The sequence below is a fragment of the Parasteatoda tepidariorum genome, chromosome 6 (assembly GCF_982258835.1).
Source record: "Parasteatoda tepidariorum strain Cologne lab strain chromosome 6, Ptep-v5.0, whole genome shotgun sequence".
Taxonomy (NCBI): Eukaryota; Metazoa; Arthropoda; class Arachnida; order Araneae; family Theridiidae; genus Parasteatoda; species Parasteatoda tepidariorum.
Window position 1 is genome coordinate 91722588 of NC_141760.1, and position 21354 is coordinate 91743941.

A 21354-nucleotide genomic window follows, 5' to 3' on the forward strand; every position below is an offset into this window, starting at 1 on the left:
TTCTAAATTTTATAGATTGTGAACAGCTAAAGAAAATGTAACATTTTAAGTTGAACACCCGAAACAGAGGCAGCACTTACGATGTTTTAAGTACAGAGATGTCATTTATTAAGTGCATTATTCATCCAATCATCATGATAACACATATACTGCAAATACTTGCACTTAATATTGCATCAATAAACATTTTTAAATAAAGAAACGATAATTTATGCTTTAAGAAACAAGAGGTAAACCAATAAATCTGAATTTATGGCATATTAAATCTAAAGCTCCCTCTAAGTCGCAAACTTACTAAAAACAAAAATTCTAAAAATTGGTTAAAATTTATAAAAAAAATGTTCAGATTTTCTTTGTCAAAATTTTTATAAACATAGGTTTAAAAATAATAAGCAATAAGCTTTCCTTTTCCGGATCAGCAAAAGCAACCTTATTGAAATCAAAATCAGTATTCAAATGCTTTCATTTCCGCCAGAAAACTTCGCTCTATAACGCGACCTTAACTTAATGTATGCTTAAAGCATATTAATCACAAAATACACCAAACATTTCTTTCACAGAAATCTCGCCAAACTCTTAAGATTCAGGAAGAGGAGAAAATTCTTTTCGGAGCATCCTTCTTCTTCGTCTTTCTTTTCTTTTTTCTTCTTCTTCCCACCTTCTACAGATACACTTCTTTTCATGGTATCTGGGTCAAGACGAAGAAAAGTTATTTTCCCACCTTTTGGAGTCGATCGCATCAAAAGTTGAGTCAGAAGCATATTGACACTGAAGAAGAGTAAAGCATCATGCAAATCGACTAGACTTAGTGGAGCATGCGCAGAGACTTTTTTTCTTTTTATTTTTCACTTCTTTTCATTCCTCAAAAAGAAATCGATAATTTACCGAATAAAATCTTTTGCAAGAAAGGATTATAGAATAAAATTTGAAAAGAAATTTTCAGCAGTTTAAAAGAATTTGATAGTAGTTTCGATTAAATCTCGACCAAAAGTATTTCTTTTAAGATTTCTGCAAGAATCTGTGTGTTGTGGTTTCGAAATTCTGCCCGAAAAGAATTATTTTTGCTAGATTCTGAAATTATACACAATTATGAATAGTTACAAAATTATATATTAATATCTCTAGTTGAAGTTGTTTATATAGCAAAATATAGATCATTTTCGGTTCTAAATGGATTCTAAATTTCGATAACTGCTTATCCAAATTTTGGAATCTAGATCTTAATTGGTTTCATATCTGAATTTTTTTTTGAGGAGAGAATTTTGAAATTTTCTGTTTCATTTGAATCAAAATTATTTGTAATTGATTACTAGCAATCATAATTGTTGGGATTGCTATTAAAGGTCATCGAGAAATAAAATAATATATATGTCAGGGGTGGCCAACCTGCGACTCGCGAACCACATGCGGCTCTTTGAAAGATTATTTGCGGCTTTTGATAAATGTACCCGAGTTCCCTTTTCATTTTTGTACTATTATATTTAAAAAAATTATTATCGTTCCGTATGTTCCGAAGTTTGGAAATTTATACCAGAATCGGAGTATCCTGAATTAAAAAAGGATGCCTGTCAAATTATTTCAATATTCGGAACAAGCAACGTACTTATGTGAATAATTTTATTCCACATTAAAATTCGCGAAATCCAAACACCAATCTGTCTTAACTAACCAGCATCTCAAAGAATTACTGAGAAGTGTTTTCACCAATTATTCACCAAATTTATTTATCAATTATTTACCAATTATCACCAATTATTTACCAATTATTCCAGAATTATTAGGAAGTAAAATGAATGCGTTTAATTTTTAATATTTGAATTCAATACACATATTTTGAACATTTATTTTTATGTTTTCAATGAATATAATTTCTGTAAAAAAAATTTTAATACCTTTTTTGCATACCATTTAAATACGTATTTAATTGCGGCTCGCGAAAAATTTCAAATTTTGAAGAATGGCTCGACAATTAAGAAGCTTGGCCACCCCTGATATATGCCTTATGAAATGGGCAAGGAGCGCTGTTTTTGAGTTTGAAAAAAAAAATCTGTCTTGTGCAGCCATACATCACATTTGTAAAATAAAAAAGAGCGGCTTATCACTACTTGGCTTTGATCCCTTCAACATTAATAGTAGTTATCAGAATTCCTTTACCAGATCGAAGGAAATCATAATTGCAACTAACATTGAACTGTTATTATATGTAGTAATATTTTTTTCTGGTATTGAATTAATTATTCGTAATCATTTATATATTTCAAAACTAAATCCACATTTTGACGCGAATTTAGATCTTTCTATTTGTTCCATACAGCAATTTATCTTGATCTATCAATCTATTCATACTGGTCATAGTTTGAATGAGAATGGAATAAAGTGGAAAGTATTGAAGGAATAATATTGAATTCCATATGCGTGGGTAGTTTTCTGTTTCTGTGAACGCTGCCCACGCGATTATGCAACATTTGTGCAGTTTAATACTGAAAATAGAGCATTACTAATACTGCATGATACTGAATAGAACTAATAATAATTCAGTATATTCCCGGTTGGATTTTCATATGACGCAGTAAGATGCAGGAAATTAAAAATGTATCGAAAATATCATGTTATATAGTTTTATGGGGATATAGTTGCCTGCCTGAGACGCTTTGTATAAAATACATGATTATTTTAACAATCTATATAATATATGTTTTGTACCATTTGAGAACAAAAAGTGATTTTCCGTTTTCGAAAGAAAAAAAAACTGCGAGTAAATTTACAGGAATTATTAAGCAAGACTCATGTAAAATGACAAAGCACCAAAAATCTGGAAATTCCGACAAAAAAATTCGGAAAAAAAATCCGATTGGCCGGGGAACGAACCCCGGTCGATACTACACTCGGCACTTCTCCCTCCCCCTTTAGAGAAAAGGATTGGGACAAACCGATATTTTCTGCTACTCTGTTAACGAGGAACTCTGATTTATGCGTAAGTGCGAAAACTTAAGTAAATTGACTGGGATCTTGAGTAAACTATAGGTTTTTTTACAATACATTCCTTCATCGTGCAAATTTGAAAACGGATTTTTCCGTTATGTCCCAAAAAGGCTGTTATTTTGCTGTATTATACTTCACTATAAAATTAATACAGTATAAAACAAAGCTCATATTGAATTTCATTCGATTTTACATTACAGTGAAAGCCAGATCTCAAATATATACAATACTTTAATTGGCCAAACTAGACATGTAGGTATAATCTACACGCAAATAATTGAAAAAATAAGAAATAGAGGGTTTAATTTTTGTTTTAATTTTCTTTAAGGGGAAGAAAAAACAAGATAATGAACAATTTTTAAAACTGTAAAATTATAATTACATGCATAATTGGAAATAAAATCATTCATATAATTTAATAGCAGTTTTAGTTTTCCTTTTTTGCTTTGCTTTAAAGCGTAAGCTTTTTATTATATTTTAAACGCAGTAATTTTCTAGGAAAATAAGAAGAAAAAAAAGATACCTTATTTTGTTTCGTTTTGGGAAAAAGGTTCACAACTCCATGGTACCATAATAATCTTATTTCTTTCTTTCCTCCTAATGCTTTCTTTCTTTTTTTACGTAGGATTTAATATAGTAGTTTATTTATTTATATTGTTTTACGATTCTAATATATTTTTTTTATTTTTCACGACAGACTTTGCTAGCAATACCATTTGATCACTTTAAAATAAAGTGGTTATTAAGTCATTGAGTTAGTTCAGCAATTATTTAGTGAAATTTAATTTATGAAGCTGTTAGAAGTTCTTGCTTTGAGTACGTGATTGGCGCAGTATAGCCAATCTCTGCTCTGCAGATTCTATGTTTCTGGGACCCTGAATGGTTTTTTCCTTTTTTTTTCTAAGTTTAATAATCATCCAGATAGCCTAGAGTATATCTTGTCATTTATATTAAGAAAAAAATTTGCTAATTTAAAATTGCGACCATTTCAGGATCATTTCCTATTTCTGCCAAAAACTTATTTTCGCTGCTACTTAAATTTATTTTTAAACTAAATTCCTTATTTTGTCACTAATTAAAATTTTTTGACAAAGTTTCTAAAACATATCTTTGTCCAAAGTCTCACGGTGTATCAAAAACTGCACACATTTTAAAATGTTCATCCGAACGATTGCATTTAAAAAAAAAAGCAAAGTTAAAAATAAAAAATTTATTTTCTTTGTGATTTAAATTTACTTTTAAACAAAATCCCTTATTTTGCCACTAATTAGAATTTTTTTTGATAAGGTATCTAAAACATATCTTTGTCTAAAGTAATTTATAAAGCTGTTAGAAGTTCTTGCTTTGAGTACGTGATTTGTGCAGTATAGTCGATTTCAGCTCTGCAGATTCCATGATTCTGGGACCCTGAATGGTCTTTTCCTTTTTTTAAATTTAACAATCACCGAGTTAGCCTAGAGTGTATCTTGTTATTCACACTAAGAAAGAAATTTGCCATTTTAAAACTGCGACCATTTGAGGATTTTTTCCCATTTCTGCCAGAAACTTACTTTCGCTGCTACTTAAATTTATTTTTAAACTAAATTCCTTATTTTGTCACTAATTAAAATTTTTTGACAAAGTTTCTAAAACATATCTTTGTCCAAAGTCTCACGGTGTATCAAAAACTGCACACATTTTAAAATGTTCATCCGAACGATTGCATTTAAACAAAAAGCAAAGTTAAAAATAAAAAGTTAAGGGTTATTTAAAGGAAAATAAGCTTACATAAATTCGGGAGGCAAATTAATACAATCTTCTTGACTACATAGTATTTTCTTCAAAAAAGATATAAAAAAAACTTACTTTATTCAAGACTTTTTCTGATAAAGGATGAAAAGAACGAAAAAAAAAGAAACTAAAATACGAGTTCTGTGTAGTGTTGTCCTTTACGAAGATATCAGTACACTTTTACAAGAAAGAAAAAGAAAAGTATATCGGAATAAAAGGTAGAATAAAAACGTTCCAATTTTGTTGTCCTGGAATTCTTTTTCCCCCTCCTCGTTATTTACGTAGCTGTTATTGCCGACAATTTTGCTGATTCCGGGATATATATCTCTTTTCATGTCTGCGTTTTTCTTTTTTACAAGATAAATTCAGTCCAGTTGAATTGTGGGTAAAGAAAGTAAATAGAGTTGAGTAACTTATAATACTATTCCTTTATTTTGGAGAAAAAAAAAATAGGTAGACTTAAGAGTAAAAATTTTAAAACCGAACTAATTATGAAAGAAGTTTAGTTCATGTTGACGGAAAGCTTCAGTTATGGATGATAAAAATACAAGCCAAAAAGCTGGAGCTAAGCTGAATTGTTATTTTTAAAGATAGCTTTGAATAAAAATTCTTTATTCCAAGCTAGTTATTAGAGAGTTGACTTGGTTGAATAAAAGAAATTATTAAATGAAAAATTCCAAGAAACTAAAGTGAAAAGATATACTTGATTAAATAAGAACTTCCTTTTGCTTTAAAAATTAAAAAGATAAAACATGCTGGCAGGTTTGGTACTGTCAATTTTTTCCCTTCATTTAGACGAATTCCTATTTCTTAGTTAACGTCATGGGCTCCTCATTACCGCCCTATAGCACTTGGAAGTGCAGGCTGACCTAATTTGACTCTCTCGGATATCGGGGTTTCGTTTTAACCTTTCACTTATTTAATATTTTCTTCGTTTGCAACTTTATATTTTCTGCTTCAAATCTGTTATGTTTCCCTAACGTCTGGCGAGTTTTAAAAATAAGCGAATAATTTTAGGCAAACAAAAAATTTCGAGTACATTTCACAGCATACGATTCTAAATTTTTGAAGGAAATGGAGCTTTTATATCACCAAGTAGAAACGATATAATTATTTATAACAATAATAAAAAAGTATTTAAATAGTGGCCCTCCACTTATTAAAAAAAATGGAATTAAATCTTTCATTTTGTTCCTACAAGTCATTTCTATCTTATTTTAAAACTACTACATCTTCAGTGTACTTCCGTTGCTAAATAGATGGCTTAACTAATGAAAAACAAACTAAAAAATTCTTTCATTGAATTTAAAAGATCAGTATCTCAAAATTAAATATGATGGAGCTGTCCCTATAATCAAATAAGACTTTCAATTAATTTCCAAGAAGATATTATAACATAAAGTATGAAAGAATACTTTCTGATCTGAAAATATGAAATGCCGTCAACATCTGTAGAACTGCGGATGATAGATTATACCTAATTATTTAATCTTTATGGCTCTTATATTAACTGCAATCTGGAAATTATGGTTCCAATAGTTAAAGCAGAAAAGCGGTCGAAAGTTCGGACTCCTCAATGTTAAACACGCTGCTTGCATATTCTTCCATACGTACTCAAAATTAACTATGTCACTATAACCAAATAAAGATTTCAATTAATTTCCAAGATGATATTATAACATAAAGTATGAAAGAATACTTTTTGAGCTGCAAATATGAGTGTCATCAACATCTGTAGAACTGCGGATGATAGATTATACCTAATTATTTAATCTTTATGGCTCTTATATTAACTGCAATCTGGCAATTATGGTTTCAATAGTTAAAGCAGAAAAGCTGTCGAAAGTTCGGACTCCTCAATGTTAAACACGCTATTTTTCCATACGTACTCAAAATTAACGATGTCCCTATAACCAAATAAGGATTTCAATTAATTTCCAAGAAGTTATTATAACATAAAGTATGAAAGAATACTTATTGAGCTGAAAATATGAAGTGTCATCAACATCTGTAGAACTGCGGATGATAGATTATACCTATTTATTTAACCTTTATGGCTCTTATATTAACTGCAATCTGGAAATTATGGTTTCAATAGTTAAAGAAGAAAATCTGTCGAAAGTTCGGACTCCTCAATGTTAAACACGCTATTCTTCCATACGTACTCAAAATTAACGATGTCCCTATAACCAAATAAGGATTTCAATTAATTTCCAAGAAGATATTATAACATAAAGTATGAAAGAATACTTATTGAGCTGAAAATATGAAGTGTCATCAACATCTGTAGAACTGCGGATGATAGATTATACCTATTTATTTAACCTTTATGGCTCTTATATTAACTGCAATCTGGAAATTATGGTTTCAATAGTTAAAGAAGAAAATCTGTCGAAAGTTCGGACTCCTCAATGTTAAACACGCTATTCTTCCATACGTACTCAAAATTAACGATGTCCCTATAACCAAATAAGGATTTCAATTAATTTCCAAGAAGATATTATAACATAAAGTATGAAAGAATACTTATTGAGCTGAAAATATGAAATTATTATTTCATCTTTATGGCTCTTATATTAACAGCAGTCGAAATTACGGTTCCAGAAGAGAAGTCGGACTCCTTAACTTTTCTGGTGTCGGTTTCATAGAGATGACACTGTCGGTAAAGATGGCACGATAGAGATGGTAAGGATGGCACGATACACGTTTGGACTCCTTAATGTTAATCAAGCTGTTTACGTTTTCCTCTATACATACCTCGTCAAAATTTTTAAGTAAATCGAAAACATTTGGCAAATAATAATTCTTTTATCTATAGATAATTACAAACAAATATTAGTTAAAAAACACTTTCCTCATATAATTTCTGTCTTAGAAAACAAAGCATTGTGTCTCAACACAAGACCGTCTATAGACTAACTAATGCTGGGAAATATCTAAGCTACAATTCTTCAAACTGTTACTGTTCAGTTACTGGCTAAGGGAAACAGGAGAATTTACTATATATATATAAACAAAAGTAACGAAAGTGAAAAAAGCACAAATAATACTACAAAAACAGAAATACTATAGTTTCGGTTAAATAATGAAAACCCTTCATCAGCATTAAAACATAGATTGAAAGATGGAAACTCAGAAATGCAGAATGAAATTGCATACAAAAGTTACAAAAGAGAGGAGTTGACCAATGGGTGAGCGGATGCTGTCCAAGCCTCTTTCCCCTCTCCTATTGCGCACTTCTTAATAATTGCGAGATATGATCTCAAGTAGTTGTAAATTTAATAATTTTTTTCTTAAAAAATAAGGAAAGAAAGAACGAGAAATGTAAAAGTAACGCCGAAATCTAGTTTTTCTGTAACTATGAACATCTTATATTATTTGGATAGCATTATAATGGTGATTCCTCGTTTGTAACTTGTTTGTATCGCTGTGCTTCCCTCTTCAATTCTGAGTTCATACACTGATAAGCGTTCTACATTGTGCATTGAGTGTTCTGCATTACCATAGTTTGTTTAATTATGCGGCATTATTTGTTTTTCTTTTAACCACGTTATATAACTTTATTCATCATGTTACTGAGTAATTAAAATTAACTTCCGGTCTACTACGTCATTATATCGTCTTGGTCATTAATTTTAAATCAAGAATTACCGAAATCATTACAATAATATGGAAAATCCAGCGTGGGATTTTTATGCAGTATGTACATATATTGTTAAATTAAATACCAATTAAAAATAACGCTTAATGGAAACTACAGATGAAATTCTTTGTTGCATTTATACAAATACTTGATCTTACCTAACTAGGGTATTGGGATTTCAAAACTAAAAATTAGTTTTGCATCAAACACTAAAGTTTTTCTAAAAAATCAATCCTTTTTTATGTCGCATTGTACAAGTTTAAGAACGTCATACATACAGTGGTCGCATAAATGCAGGTACAAATTTCTAAGGGATTTACGGCACATCAGCTAGATTAAAATTGCATGGAATGCCATACGTAGCGAAATGTCATCGTATGTGGTTGGGAGCACTTCCCTGTTATGCCCTGTTCAGAAACATTCCTTGTGACCATGATATCAAATAAAAATAATTTTAGGAATAATAATTTAGACGAAGAAAAATAAAAGTGTTATTAAGTACGTTATAAATGGATATACGAGTATATAATCCGGTAAAATTAATGTCAGATAAATTTTTCGAAACTTGCATTTGTAAAATAATATCTGAATAATTTTAAAATTTTACTTCGTTTATTATATACATATATAATAATTCGTTTATTTGATATATATATATAATATTTCAAATCATTTAGATATAATTTTAGAAATATAATATTCATTGCAAATTTTAAAAAAAATTCTATGACATTAATTATACCGAAATATATATATCAATTTATAATTATTTACTTAATAGCACTTTTATTTTTCTCGTTCTATATTAATATTCCTAAAATTCTTTTTATTTGACATCATGCAACAAGTAATAGCTTCCAACACACGTATAAGCTTATAGTAAAATGTTAAAAAAAAACTTAGCAAGATTTGATAAAGGCAACTAATTAAAGTATTGCGAAACAGTAGTTTATTCGCGATTTTAAGTTTTTTACAAGCATATTTTGTACATTGATATAACTGCATACAAATAAAAAAGTCAAAATTTATTTGCAATTTCCAAACGCAACCTTAGCCATTTACTTAAGATAATCTAAATTATTTCACAAATAAACTCACGAAAATAAATATTTGAACAGAGATTACTGTCTTTATTGAGAAAATTAATACAAGTATAAAAATTCTTCTATTTCTGATTTTCCTTTCTTTAAAATAATGAAAATTAATTGGAAGCACGTAATAAACAGAAGAAATGTTTGGCGAAATTGTTTTCATATAAATGCATTGTTTGAAAAAACATGAGTCTAACGAATTTTTAAACTGCATTGTATCATTGAGAGAATATTGTTTTATTTCCTGTTTACAAGCAAAACAATAAACTAGTTTGCAAAAATAAGTTTTTCGAAAACTGTTGAGTTTCGAAAAATAAAACTGTACTTTGTAGAATATTTATTCTCAAATATATTGTTCATATCTGTTATCTGATCACATTTTGTAATTATTCGAAATTGTATTTTTGTTTTAAGCCCCCATATTAAACGCAAACAAGTTCAGCCCATTGGCATTTGCTTTAGAAAATGAGTTACGCAAATAATTTTTGTTTATAGAAGCGATAATTTAGAAAAAAGAAATGCTTTCACAAATAAAAAGTTTTTATTTATTCAGTACCAAAGTTATTTTAATTATTAAGACGTAAGTTTTAGATATTTATTAACACACAGATTTTGCTTATTACGACACAAAAGCGAACTATATGTGAAAAACTATTATCTGATAAAAGTGGTAGTACACATTTGCTCATACGAAGTGGATATTTCTTTCTGTTACCAACCACTTTAATCTTGAAAAAGTAACGTATTTTACTTCAGATAGAATTATAAATGTTTATATTATTATTTATTAAAATTACCAAAATTATTTTATTTATTATGTCACAAAATTATTTTATTTATTAAGACATAAAAAAGGTCTATATGTGTAAAACAAATGTCTGGAAAAAAATGGTAGTACATATCTGTTCAGACCAGGTTGGTATTTTTTTTCTGTTACCAACCACTTTAACTTTTAAAAAATAACGTATCTTACTTCAGATACAATTATAAATGTTTATTTTATTAATGCATTACCGTAGTAAGTTATGACACCTTGCTTCTGGAGAAATTAATCTAGCAATGCCCACTTTCTCATTTTTGAAAAACTGTCCTTTTAAATGGATGATAGGCACAAAGGAGTTTTTATATATATATATATATATATATATATATATATATATATATATATATATATATATATATATATATATATATATATATATATATATATATATATATATATATATATATATATATATATATATATATATATATATATATATATCATAGTCAGCCAGACAGCCCAATGTGGGCCAATGCCTTCCTCTGAAGATTTCTCCTTAACGACTTATCTTTGATCTACAATTTTTTTCATTAATTGGAAGAAAACCAATCTCCACTGAGTTAGCCCAGCTCAACCGCGGCCCTCCCCGCTTTCTTGTTCTAGTGAGTCTAAAAAGCAATATCTTTTTATTGTATTGTCATCACTCATTCGAATCAAACATGGGTCATTCACTTCATTCTATTTATTTTTATGTATTTAATAATATCAGATTGTTTATAAGTCTTGTAGAGTTCCAAGTAAAATCTTCTTCTCCGGTTATTGTTTTCATTTACACCACCAGGTGTGTGTCTATATAATATAATTTTTTTTTCTCCTATTCAATGAGATCTTATCTCTAAGTATACTTCTGCACATTAATGCGCATCTAATCTAAGTTTAATCCAAACTACAACTATTACCTCTATTATGTTCGTCAAATTTAGTCAATTTAATTCATAGTGTTTAGCTGTTCAAATATATAATAATATCCATAACTAAAAAATAAAGTATTCATCACCATCAACTTCAACCTCCTCAGCTGAATTGAGTTTTGCTGTTGAGTTTTTAACGATATTAACCATTTATCAACTGTCATCTTAATGCCTTATGATGGTTCTTGATACACAGCTTAAAATATCAACAGGCAACAGATGTATCCGGTAATTTCCAATCCAATCTCTCTACGAGTACCGTTTTTTTCCCCATCATCTTTATCATATGTCCCGATGTATCATGTATCGTGCCATCCTTACCCCTATGAAACCGACACCACATTTTTCGACTCACTGACACATTTGTGAAGAATCGTTGTCACTTTTGCACCAAAGCTTGCATCTGTCTTCGTCAATCTGTTAAGCCGAGGCCGATTGCAACCAACTTAGGAAGTCTGCTTCAGTACTCTTGGAGAAACCTCACAAAGAGAGGGTTTGTTTCATGGTTTGCCAAGAGACTATCTGAAGCCACAATTAGTCATTATATTGAGGTAATAAAAGAGGTACGTTGGGTTAGTGGGGACGGAATTTATAGCATTTTCCGCTACCAACGACAGTTGTAAATAATATTCTTATTAAGATTCTTGTGATACTAAGCTAGTTAGACAGATGTGGTTATTTTTATTTTTCTTATTTTAATGTTTTTTTTAGATGTATAATTCTTTTTTACTTAATGTATTACTGCAAAACAATCAACCTTTGCCGCGTTTTATTTAAAACACTATATTCAAACTTCTATTGCACATTTCTGAATTGAAAAACAAGAACATGTTAGCACACTTAAATAATTTTATGCAAACAAAAATGTTGCATTATATGAATATTGAATAATAAACAAAACAAAAAAGAGTAAAGAAATACCTGGAAGAATAAATGCAGAAGAAATACCGGGAAAAGAACGCAACTTGTTACATTTTTATGAATTTAAGAGCCGATTCGATTCGAGCAGTTGTGCCCGAATTTAATGTAATTAAATACCTCTTCGAAAACTATTAGAGATAAAAAAATAAATTTTGAAAATAACATATAATCTATCTATTCAATTTTAAGCTTACGTTAAGTATCTCTCTAAACATCGTACTTTTTGACTAATTGATTTGAATACTTAAATAGCTCTAAAATTTTCTTAATACCCAGTGGTTAAGCTTATCATATATGTGATATTGTTAAAAACAAATCATTATTTTCCTAATAGACTTTTTTTTAAAACGTCATTAAAAGTACCTCACAAAAGGAAGGCTTGTTCACAAATTGCTAAAATATTAACTCATTCGGTTAATGGGGTTGGAATTTTCCCCTGCCAACAAAGATAGCAACATTCTTAAACTTCTAAGCTAGTTAGGTACATGTGGTCATATCTTAGATGATATTTTTTAGGGAAAGAGGGTGCAAACAAGATCTATTTTTATTTTGAAAAAAGTTTATTTATTTAGATACTGAACTATATTATAATTGAAAACTATTTGAAAAGCATGAAATAAAAAATAAATTACAGCCTTGTTTAAGAAGACCAGAAAGTGACTTAAAAATTATTTCACTATGTTGATAAAAATTATTGTAAAAAAATTATATTCTTCCAGATATTACTCTAAATAACTCCTATAATTATAAATTATTAATAATATTTTAAGTTTTGTACCTTTTGTTTTTAAATTGTGAAATTTTTAAGATACTATTTACATTAAAATAGTCATAAAATTATATCCCATCGAATTATTGTAAATATTTAAAGCATCTTATCCATATGAAATTTCTTGTGCAGCATAATCTCTCTATTCTAAAAAAAAGTTTTTGCAGTTAATTTTGTCCCCTGAAAAACTTTTTAACTACGTGATGAAAATCTAAGATTAAGGAATCAATTCATTCAGAATCTTTCAGGGAAGACATTTAGGGCATTCAAATATTTTACATAATTTTAAATTTTTATTTATTTTAGTTTTAAAGCACGATTTTGCAGTTAATAATGAAGAATAACCTCCGTTCACAACAGCCAATCACATGTCTGAAAACGGCAAGCTTAAAAAAGCGATTTACAAGTCTGAATTTTCTTTTTCAGAGATGCAACCAATCACAAAATAGTTAGAATTTCATTCTTCAGTTTTACAACATCTCAACTTATTTCGTATTGATATATTGATTAATCTGATTATTTGTTTTCTAAAACGTTAATTCGTAAGTTTAATCTGGTTTTAAATCTTAATTCGATTTGTTTATTTACAAGTAATGCCTAAAAAGAAAAGACCTAACATTACTAAAAAGTCGCAACTCAATGCGAAAGCTAATCGAAAGCGGGAAAAACGTAAACTTCATAGTATAGAAGAAAATAATGCTCTTTTGCTTATACAACCTAATGATGATTCAACTAACAAAAAAAAAGTTAAACTAACAAAGGTTGAGCTAAAAGAGAATGTGTGTAATTGCTACACAGTCGCAACAACATCGACTTTCATTTGCCCACATCAAACCAGACCTGTAAATACAGAAAATGTGGTTGGAATGCACACTGTACCAATTCGCTTTCGCAATGTTGACAATGATATGGACCAAAATCCTAATCCACCTATTTTAAATATTCATTTCTTTGGGACAAAGTCTGTATTATTGTGATTATCATTTTTTTTAAACAAGTTTCATATTAAGATTATATCTGCACATTGATGTTAATTTCTGACAATTTTGGCTCATTTAGAGAACAAATAGGACATAGAAGGAACTGTAGTCAACGAAAAAAAGTGACATTGATATTGACACACTGCTTATTCTGCATTTAAGAAAATTAATTCTTTTCGATGATAACAGTTAATATTCAGTTTAATATTGAAATATATGAAATCAAAGCATTCTTGGTTTTGCGAAGCAAACCAAGCAAGAATTGCGAAGCAATTCTCCGGGGGTTGGCGAGCGTCAGCGAGCAGGGGGCGGAGCCCTCTAGTTCCATAAGAAATTATTTTTAAAGAATAAAAAAAAAAAAACTTTTTGGGGTAAATCTAAAAAAAAGTTAAAGTAACTCTAAAAAAAAGTTAAGTGTAACTCTAAAAAAAAGTTAGGAAATTTTGTTTCGTAAATCATTCCTCATATGCTACATCTAAGAATGCAGTAGCTTCTATTTAGTTTTTTTTTTTTTCATTTTTAATTTTTCTTAAATTAAAGAAATAATGTATAATGTTTTATTTAGAATAGTATTAGAATGTCCTATTCAGACCTTTATAATGTCCGATTTAGAATTGTAGCTTTTCGTTTTCCTTCGTTAAAACAGGTTTTCGAATAATAAAAAAGTAAATCTTTTAGATTTGTTTTAAATTCTGTAATTTTAGATTTTAAAATAAATTATTTTTTAACTGTCTTTAAAACATTAATTAAAGATGAGCTTTCAAAGTTAATACGTTTTTTTAAAAAAATGCTTAAAGAATGATATTGTTTGAGTAATTAAAGAATGTGCATTACAAGATTACTGAATATAAATTGAGGATTCACTAAATTATTTTTAATAATTAAAACATAAATAATTTAGGATATTGTGAAGGTTAAAATTTATAGAAAAAGTAGGAAAATTGCATTCATAATTTGCTGAAAATGATATAATGTTAAGGAATGAGAAGAAATTATTATGAATAATATGGTAGAGGAATTATTGAAAAATTATTCGATACGTAATATTGATTTCTATGAAGAACTTATTTTTTTAATGTTAACAAGAAAGTTTTATCCTCAATTACATTTTCTTAAGGCTGGTTCGAAATGCAGTGGTCATTTTTCTTTCCTTCAATCAAAAGAAAAAAATTTAAAATTTCCAAACTATTAGAACGATTAAAAAATTTAATTTGCGAATATATACCAAAACGTTTTCTTTTTACTTTTCAAGTCCAAAACAATCTACATTTAAACGTTTGCTCTATAATTAAATTTAAATCTGATCAGAAAATTAAAGTTTAATCATTCTTTCTTGTTCAATGCAATGAAGAAATAGTTTAATTAAGTTAGGTGCTTTTTATTTGAAGAAAAAAAATGGTATAACATTAAACTTCATTTTATTTAACTTTCAGAAAAACTGATTTTTTTTTAATCTGTAGAAGAAAAATTTTTCTCTTTTTTTTTAGAAAAAAGTATTAAATGTTTATATAGGGCATTCTATACAAATACGTTTTCGTTATATGAATTTATATGGAGCATTCTTTTTGGTACAAACTCCTTTTTTTCCTGTTTTTTATATTACTGCAGAACTTTCATATTACTGCAGAATTGAATTACTAAAAATATTTTATCTTTCCTTTTAATCCTTGTAACTAAAAATATTTTATCTTTACTTTTAATCCTTACAACTAAAAATATTTTATCTTTACTTTTACTTCCCTATAGAATAAAAATATTATTTCAGAAATTTAAAGTGCATTATGTTCAGTGCGTAAAAAAAAGGAACAGCTTTTGTTCTTATGATCGGATTTTCACCCAGTAAGGTTTAGTATTAAGGGTTCGAGGGGGTGACCTCAAATATGCTAATTCGTTAAAGCAGACGATATTTTAGAATCAGCAAACACAAAATTGTATTTTTTCTGCATGAATATAGTTTTTTTTAATGTATTATGGTTTCTGACCTTCAAAAAATAAGTAGTAGCCAATAATTAGAAAATACAGAGCTGTCCAAAACTAGGACCTCTTAATTTTTATTATTTTTTTATAATATTTATTAATAGTCGAAAAAAATTTGAATTTCAAAGCAATACAAAGTCTTGTATCATTTTAAAGAATACAACTTTATATGGTCAGATGGAATGGGAAAATTCTTGAGAAATCGAATTGTTAATATCTGATTTATTTTAAATTCGATTTCTTAGGAATTATTCGACCGATTTCATTCAAATTTGATACTTTGCTATATAGAATTACTTTCCTCAAAATAATGCAAAAATTTGGATGCTTTGCAATTCAAGATATTATCGACTAGTATTAAATAATGACAAACAATAATTAATCGTTAAAAAAAATTTTTTTGTGGAATTATCTAAGGATAAATGAATTTTGTAATTGTGCGCAAAACATTATGAATTCGCAGAAAGTAATTAATTGGTCCAAAATTTAGACCACCCTCCTGACCAAACTATTGAGAACTTCTAAATTGTAGCAAATCTCTATATTTTGGGGGTTAGAAATCATAATCGAAAAAAAAGGTACGCTTATTCTGAAAAAGTACTTATTTGTGTCAGATTTTGTAAGCTTCACTATCTATTTAACATATTTAAGGTCATCCTCTCAAACCACTAAGATCTAGTCCTAGTACATGAAAATCTCATTAGATAAATATAAACGGTTAATAAAATATTGAAAATCTCATTAGACCACTCAGAATAACTTTTGATCGTAATTTTGAACTAATGATCGTAATTAGTGCAGATTATTTTTAAATTAACGAAATCAGACACAAAAACGTACTTTTTTCTGTACTAACATACTTTTTTTTCTGATCCGACGCCTTCAGATTTCTGACTCCCCAAATTATATGGGATAATCGCAGAGTGGGAAATATTGTTCCAATGGTTTGGTCAAGATAGCGAAAAAGACCAGCTAATGTAAATTTTACTTTTCGTATGTATCACCATCTATCGTTTTTCGGAAGCTCCGCCGTTATATGAAATAGGGATAAGTTACTTTTATAACTGATGTAAGTTTGCACCAGCTACCAGTGGCTGTTAGGTCAAGCCAGCGTTGTCTTTGCTTATTCGGAAAATAGCGCAAAACGTCAATCACAGTACTATAAAAATTAAAAACATTTGTGGTCCAAATTTTTAATATTTAAGAACTTACTCCAATGCTGAATTATTTGAGTTCATGAAAATTGGCAAAAACTGAGGATAAAATAATTTTGATAATTTTCATGTAGGTGGGAAAATGTCGCCAAATTGGCAATTTTGGCGAAATAGGCTATTAGAGAAAAAAAGTTTAACCTTTTAAAATATTTAAGTTATTTGTCTGTTCTGAAGCCCAAATATTATCTTCAAGTCATGATAATATATGTAGTTTAATTTCTTCACTTTGCTTCAAGTGTAAGGCACTTAAACACTGTGGCTTTTTCTCTTTCTTTTTTTTTTTGGCAACAGAGCTTCGAAAAACCATGTTAGGTTTATATATTGTACAAGATAATTTTAAAAGGTGATCAATCTGGTCGCCAAAGGAGACTGATAATATAAAAGGCTTGGGGCAATAAAGTGATAAGTCAATTTTCTTCCCCAAAAGTGACACTTATGCATTAATTTGATCCTTTCTATTGTTTGCTTTCCAAAACTTCAGCTAGATGTCAGCACAATACACAGAAATATTTTTTGAATGGCAATCACGTTTTTTTTTTTTTTTTAAAAAAAAGCCAAAACCATTCTTTAGAACAATTTGAAAAATGTGACTTGTCACAATATTGCCCCAGAATCTCAATGTATTAAATAAAACCATACACATTAAATCACAACAGTGGCATTTTTATTCATGACATTTTTATTTATAAAACAAAATTCTCATAATACGCATTTGCTTATTATACACAGACGATTTCTAGGATAAATAGGCTATACAATTTCTTTCCTATAAGAAGAGACGCAGTATACCAGTTACAATATAACTATTTCATTTGAATACGCGTTCCACAAAAAGTACCCAGTTCTTTTAACTGGGAACAGGTATTAAAGTTCACCATTGGAAGGATTACAAAAAGTTACGGAAAAAGCAGAAACAAAAACACCCTTTTTATGGAAACATTCAATCTTACAAAGTTGACACAAAACAAAAATTGGAAGTCTAAACAAAATAACAATTTTTTCTTATGAAATTTCACGGGTAGAGAGTCTGGTCAGTTCTTCTCTCTGAAAAGAAAAGAAAAAAAATATATAAATAATTGAATTAACAAATGTCCAAATATAATACAGTATGTAATAAGTGCTATACTGCTTAAATTACAGATAAAATTACGTTAAAAAGTATCTTCACCCTGAGTGCCCTATTGGTAAAATCCAAAAAATTCCGTAACTGTAAAATTTTATAACGTAATTTTTACTGTATATTTACTTAATAACAGTGTTTCAATAAATATTGCAAAAAATTACGCTAAATCAGTTTTTTTTCTTCTTTTCGTTTTATAAAATTTAAAGATTAAAATGGATTTCACGGCAAAAAGTACTGGTACCATGTGCTCTAAAAAACCGTTGCTCATATGTGATGATAATAAAGCAATAAACAGCAAGAAAATTGCCTTTATTAAAAATAGTAAAACGGCAGAATTTTTTTGTAAAATTATTAAAGATTAATTCTCAATTCCAAATGTAATAAAACAGTAAAAAAAATTAATCAATCAAGAGAATAATAAAACTGTTGAAAAAATTATTTCACCTATCAAAAGATAATTTTTGTAAACAATAGGATATTAGATAACGAAAGAGCGCAAAGCTTTAAAAAAAATTTACGTTAAAAGAAATTGGCATTGATTTGGTTCTGGACTTAATGCGTATAGATTTGTATCAAAACTTTCATTGAGAAAATAACAATTGAAGTGGAACAGTTATAAAAACTTTTATAAACGATTTCAAAATGACACATTGATTTATGTTTTTATTATATCATTTATAATATAATCCTACTATGACATATGAAAAGTAAGCAAAATATATTTCCAGATAAGTTATTTCTCAAGCAGTGATAGGATCATAAAATTAAACTTAAGCTTCTAAGTCATTTTTAAAGTAACCCCGCAGTCCAAGTAAACAGCCTAGCATAATAAACAAAATGTATGAATATGGCAGCAAATAATTCAATTTTTGAATTATAGCGTCAGTTTCAATTTTTTTTTAGTGAAATAAAAGCCGTAGCACTGAAACGAAAACAAACAGTGGGTCCTCAGCAATAAACCATCGAGCTCATTTTGTATATATGAGCCATTTATTCTAAAAACAGCAAACGCAAAGATTCGGAAGCCATTTAAACTGATCGAAAGCTATAACTGTAATTCACAAAAATAGCTTAAGCAAGATAAATAGAAAAGAAACATTTAATTTTGACCCACGCGTTACTTTCCAAAACTAATGAAATTATACTGGCAGGGAGGACATATTTTCCAAGAAACTATTAAACATATGTTTGTCATCTTTTTCAATTTGGAACTTTGAACTCCGGGCATTTAATCGAAGCAACTAAAACTTAGCACTGTCGGCTAGAAATAATTGGATTTCAACTACAGTCAGGCTTTATCGATATATCCTGGGCCCAATATTTTATTAGTTGGTTCATATTTTTAAGATTTTCTTTCTGGAGTACAATTCTCATTTCAGAAGAGAACATACTGCGGTCGAAGTAGAATGTTTTTTCGCCCATTTCGTGTTCCATTTTTTTTCCTCCCAATTCATTTTGTACTGTTTAGAATTTTTTTTTTCTATTTGGTTCGAATAAAAGTCATCAACTAGAAACGTAGAGTTTCTTTTCATTTTGTTTGTTTTCGTTATGTTTTAGTTGATGCCATGTTTTCGCCTTTTGTTTGGAGTCGAGGGGGGTGGGAGAGAAAAATTCTGGAGGGGGGAGTAGCAGTTTCAATCTTTCATGTTTGTTCGTACCAGTACTTTTTGAAAGAGAACACATATTGAATTCCATTCTTTAATATTTTTTCGTCCGGCTATTATTATCTTTTTCTACTTAAGAAGGAAAAAAAAATATATCCATTCTCTAATGGATGCGGCTTTCAAAATTAAACTATCCAGTTTCTTTACTTATATTATTTGGTGAGTGAGTAAATTTAAAGACGGAAGATTACTAGAATGTTTTTAAGGGTTTCTTTTCTTTTAAAAAAATATTTTGGATTATTTTTCTTCAACTAATATTTTAGCTGCAATTTTCGTTTGATATTTATAACTGTGTTATTATTAAGAACTTTTCATTATATATTTATTAATAAGTATTTTTAATTAAATTGATATCAAAAATTTTTAAAGTAAAACATTTTTATTAAACCAAATATATTTTTCTCATCAGAAAACTCATATAGATAATCAAGATTCTTTACGGACAAAACTATCGCTGCAGAAATGATATATGGTACTAAGCACCACCCAGATCTGTACCTATTTATAAGGCATGCTTCTGAAACTACTTTTTGTACCCTGCATATTTCTAGGAAATTTTGTAAAGAATCGTAAATTTAAGGAGCAGAGGAAGCAGAGATGAAATGAAAAGCAATCATTACCATTTCCCAGTTAATCAAACTGGTTTTTCTGCTTTCAGTTTTCCTCCATATTCGTTACATTTCTATAAGCGTTTTTTCCATATCAATATTAATTTATGACCCCTAAAGTCTTTTTTTTACATAATTTGTGGCAAGAAATTTAAAACTATACATAAAGGGCTGTAATTACGGAAAACTCAATGTATTTAGATAAGTAATTTTAAATGCATTTCTTTTTTAAGGTTAAAGTGGTAAACAATTGTAACTAAATTGAAAAATGGGATACATGAGTTTAAAATTTCAAATGTAAAAATTGTTCTTCTTTAGTTATTACTTGCATCATAAACAAATAAATCTCCATCCTTAAATCATTTGCATCCTAAAAAATATTTTTAGTTATACTGAAAATCCAATAAACACACTTTGACATTAATAATTATCACAATCTTATTCATAACCAATCTATTTTACAACTCAAACAATCTTTGTTTTATGGAATGTCATAATTTATTCAGTAAGAAATTAATCAAGCAGACCTAAACTTTAATATGCAATCTAAATAAATATAGAAATGACATTTTATGAAATTCAAAACTTTGCTCAGAACACACACACCCACTGAAAAGAATCAGAGTCTAACTCAATTTAGCCTTCTTCCTCAAAGAGACAGAACACCACTCTCAGTTGCCACAATAAATTGGATTAAACGAAGATACTGACAACAGAGAGGTAACAGTTCGATCACAACAATAGATTCGGACAGAAAGTCCAAATGTTACTGTCGAATAGTTCTAATGAGATATGTAAGGTCGAATTACCAAAAGAGTGCCTTCTATATCGAATTTGTAAGAATTCTGATGAATAAAGTTCTGTAAGAGGTTTGTATA

The 21354-nt window shown here is 28.6% G+C and overlaps 1 protein-coding gene and 1 long non-coding RNA gene across 5 annotated transcripts in view; one reads left to right on the plus strand and one right to left on the minus strand.

The window, feature by feature from the left end:
- The window catches only part of LOC147808208 (uncharacterized), a 306815-nt gene that overhangs the window by 15758 nt on the left and 269703 nt on the right, over window positions 1-21354 (plus strand). The window lies entirely within an intron of this gene.
- Window positions 17743-21354, minus strand: part of LOC107454132 (toll-like receptor Tollo) — a 201647-nt gene continuing 198035 nt past the window's right edge. For 3 of the 4 annotated variants that reach the window (XM_087166169.1, XM_087166170.1, XM_087166171.1), the window contains one exon: window positions 17743-18125. The gene's annotated coding sequence lies outside the window, so the exon portion shown is untranslated. The remainder of the gene's footprint in view (window positions 18126-21354) is intronic. The other variant, XM_016071203.4, reaches the window with a different exon arrangement.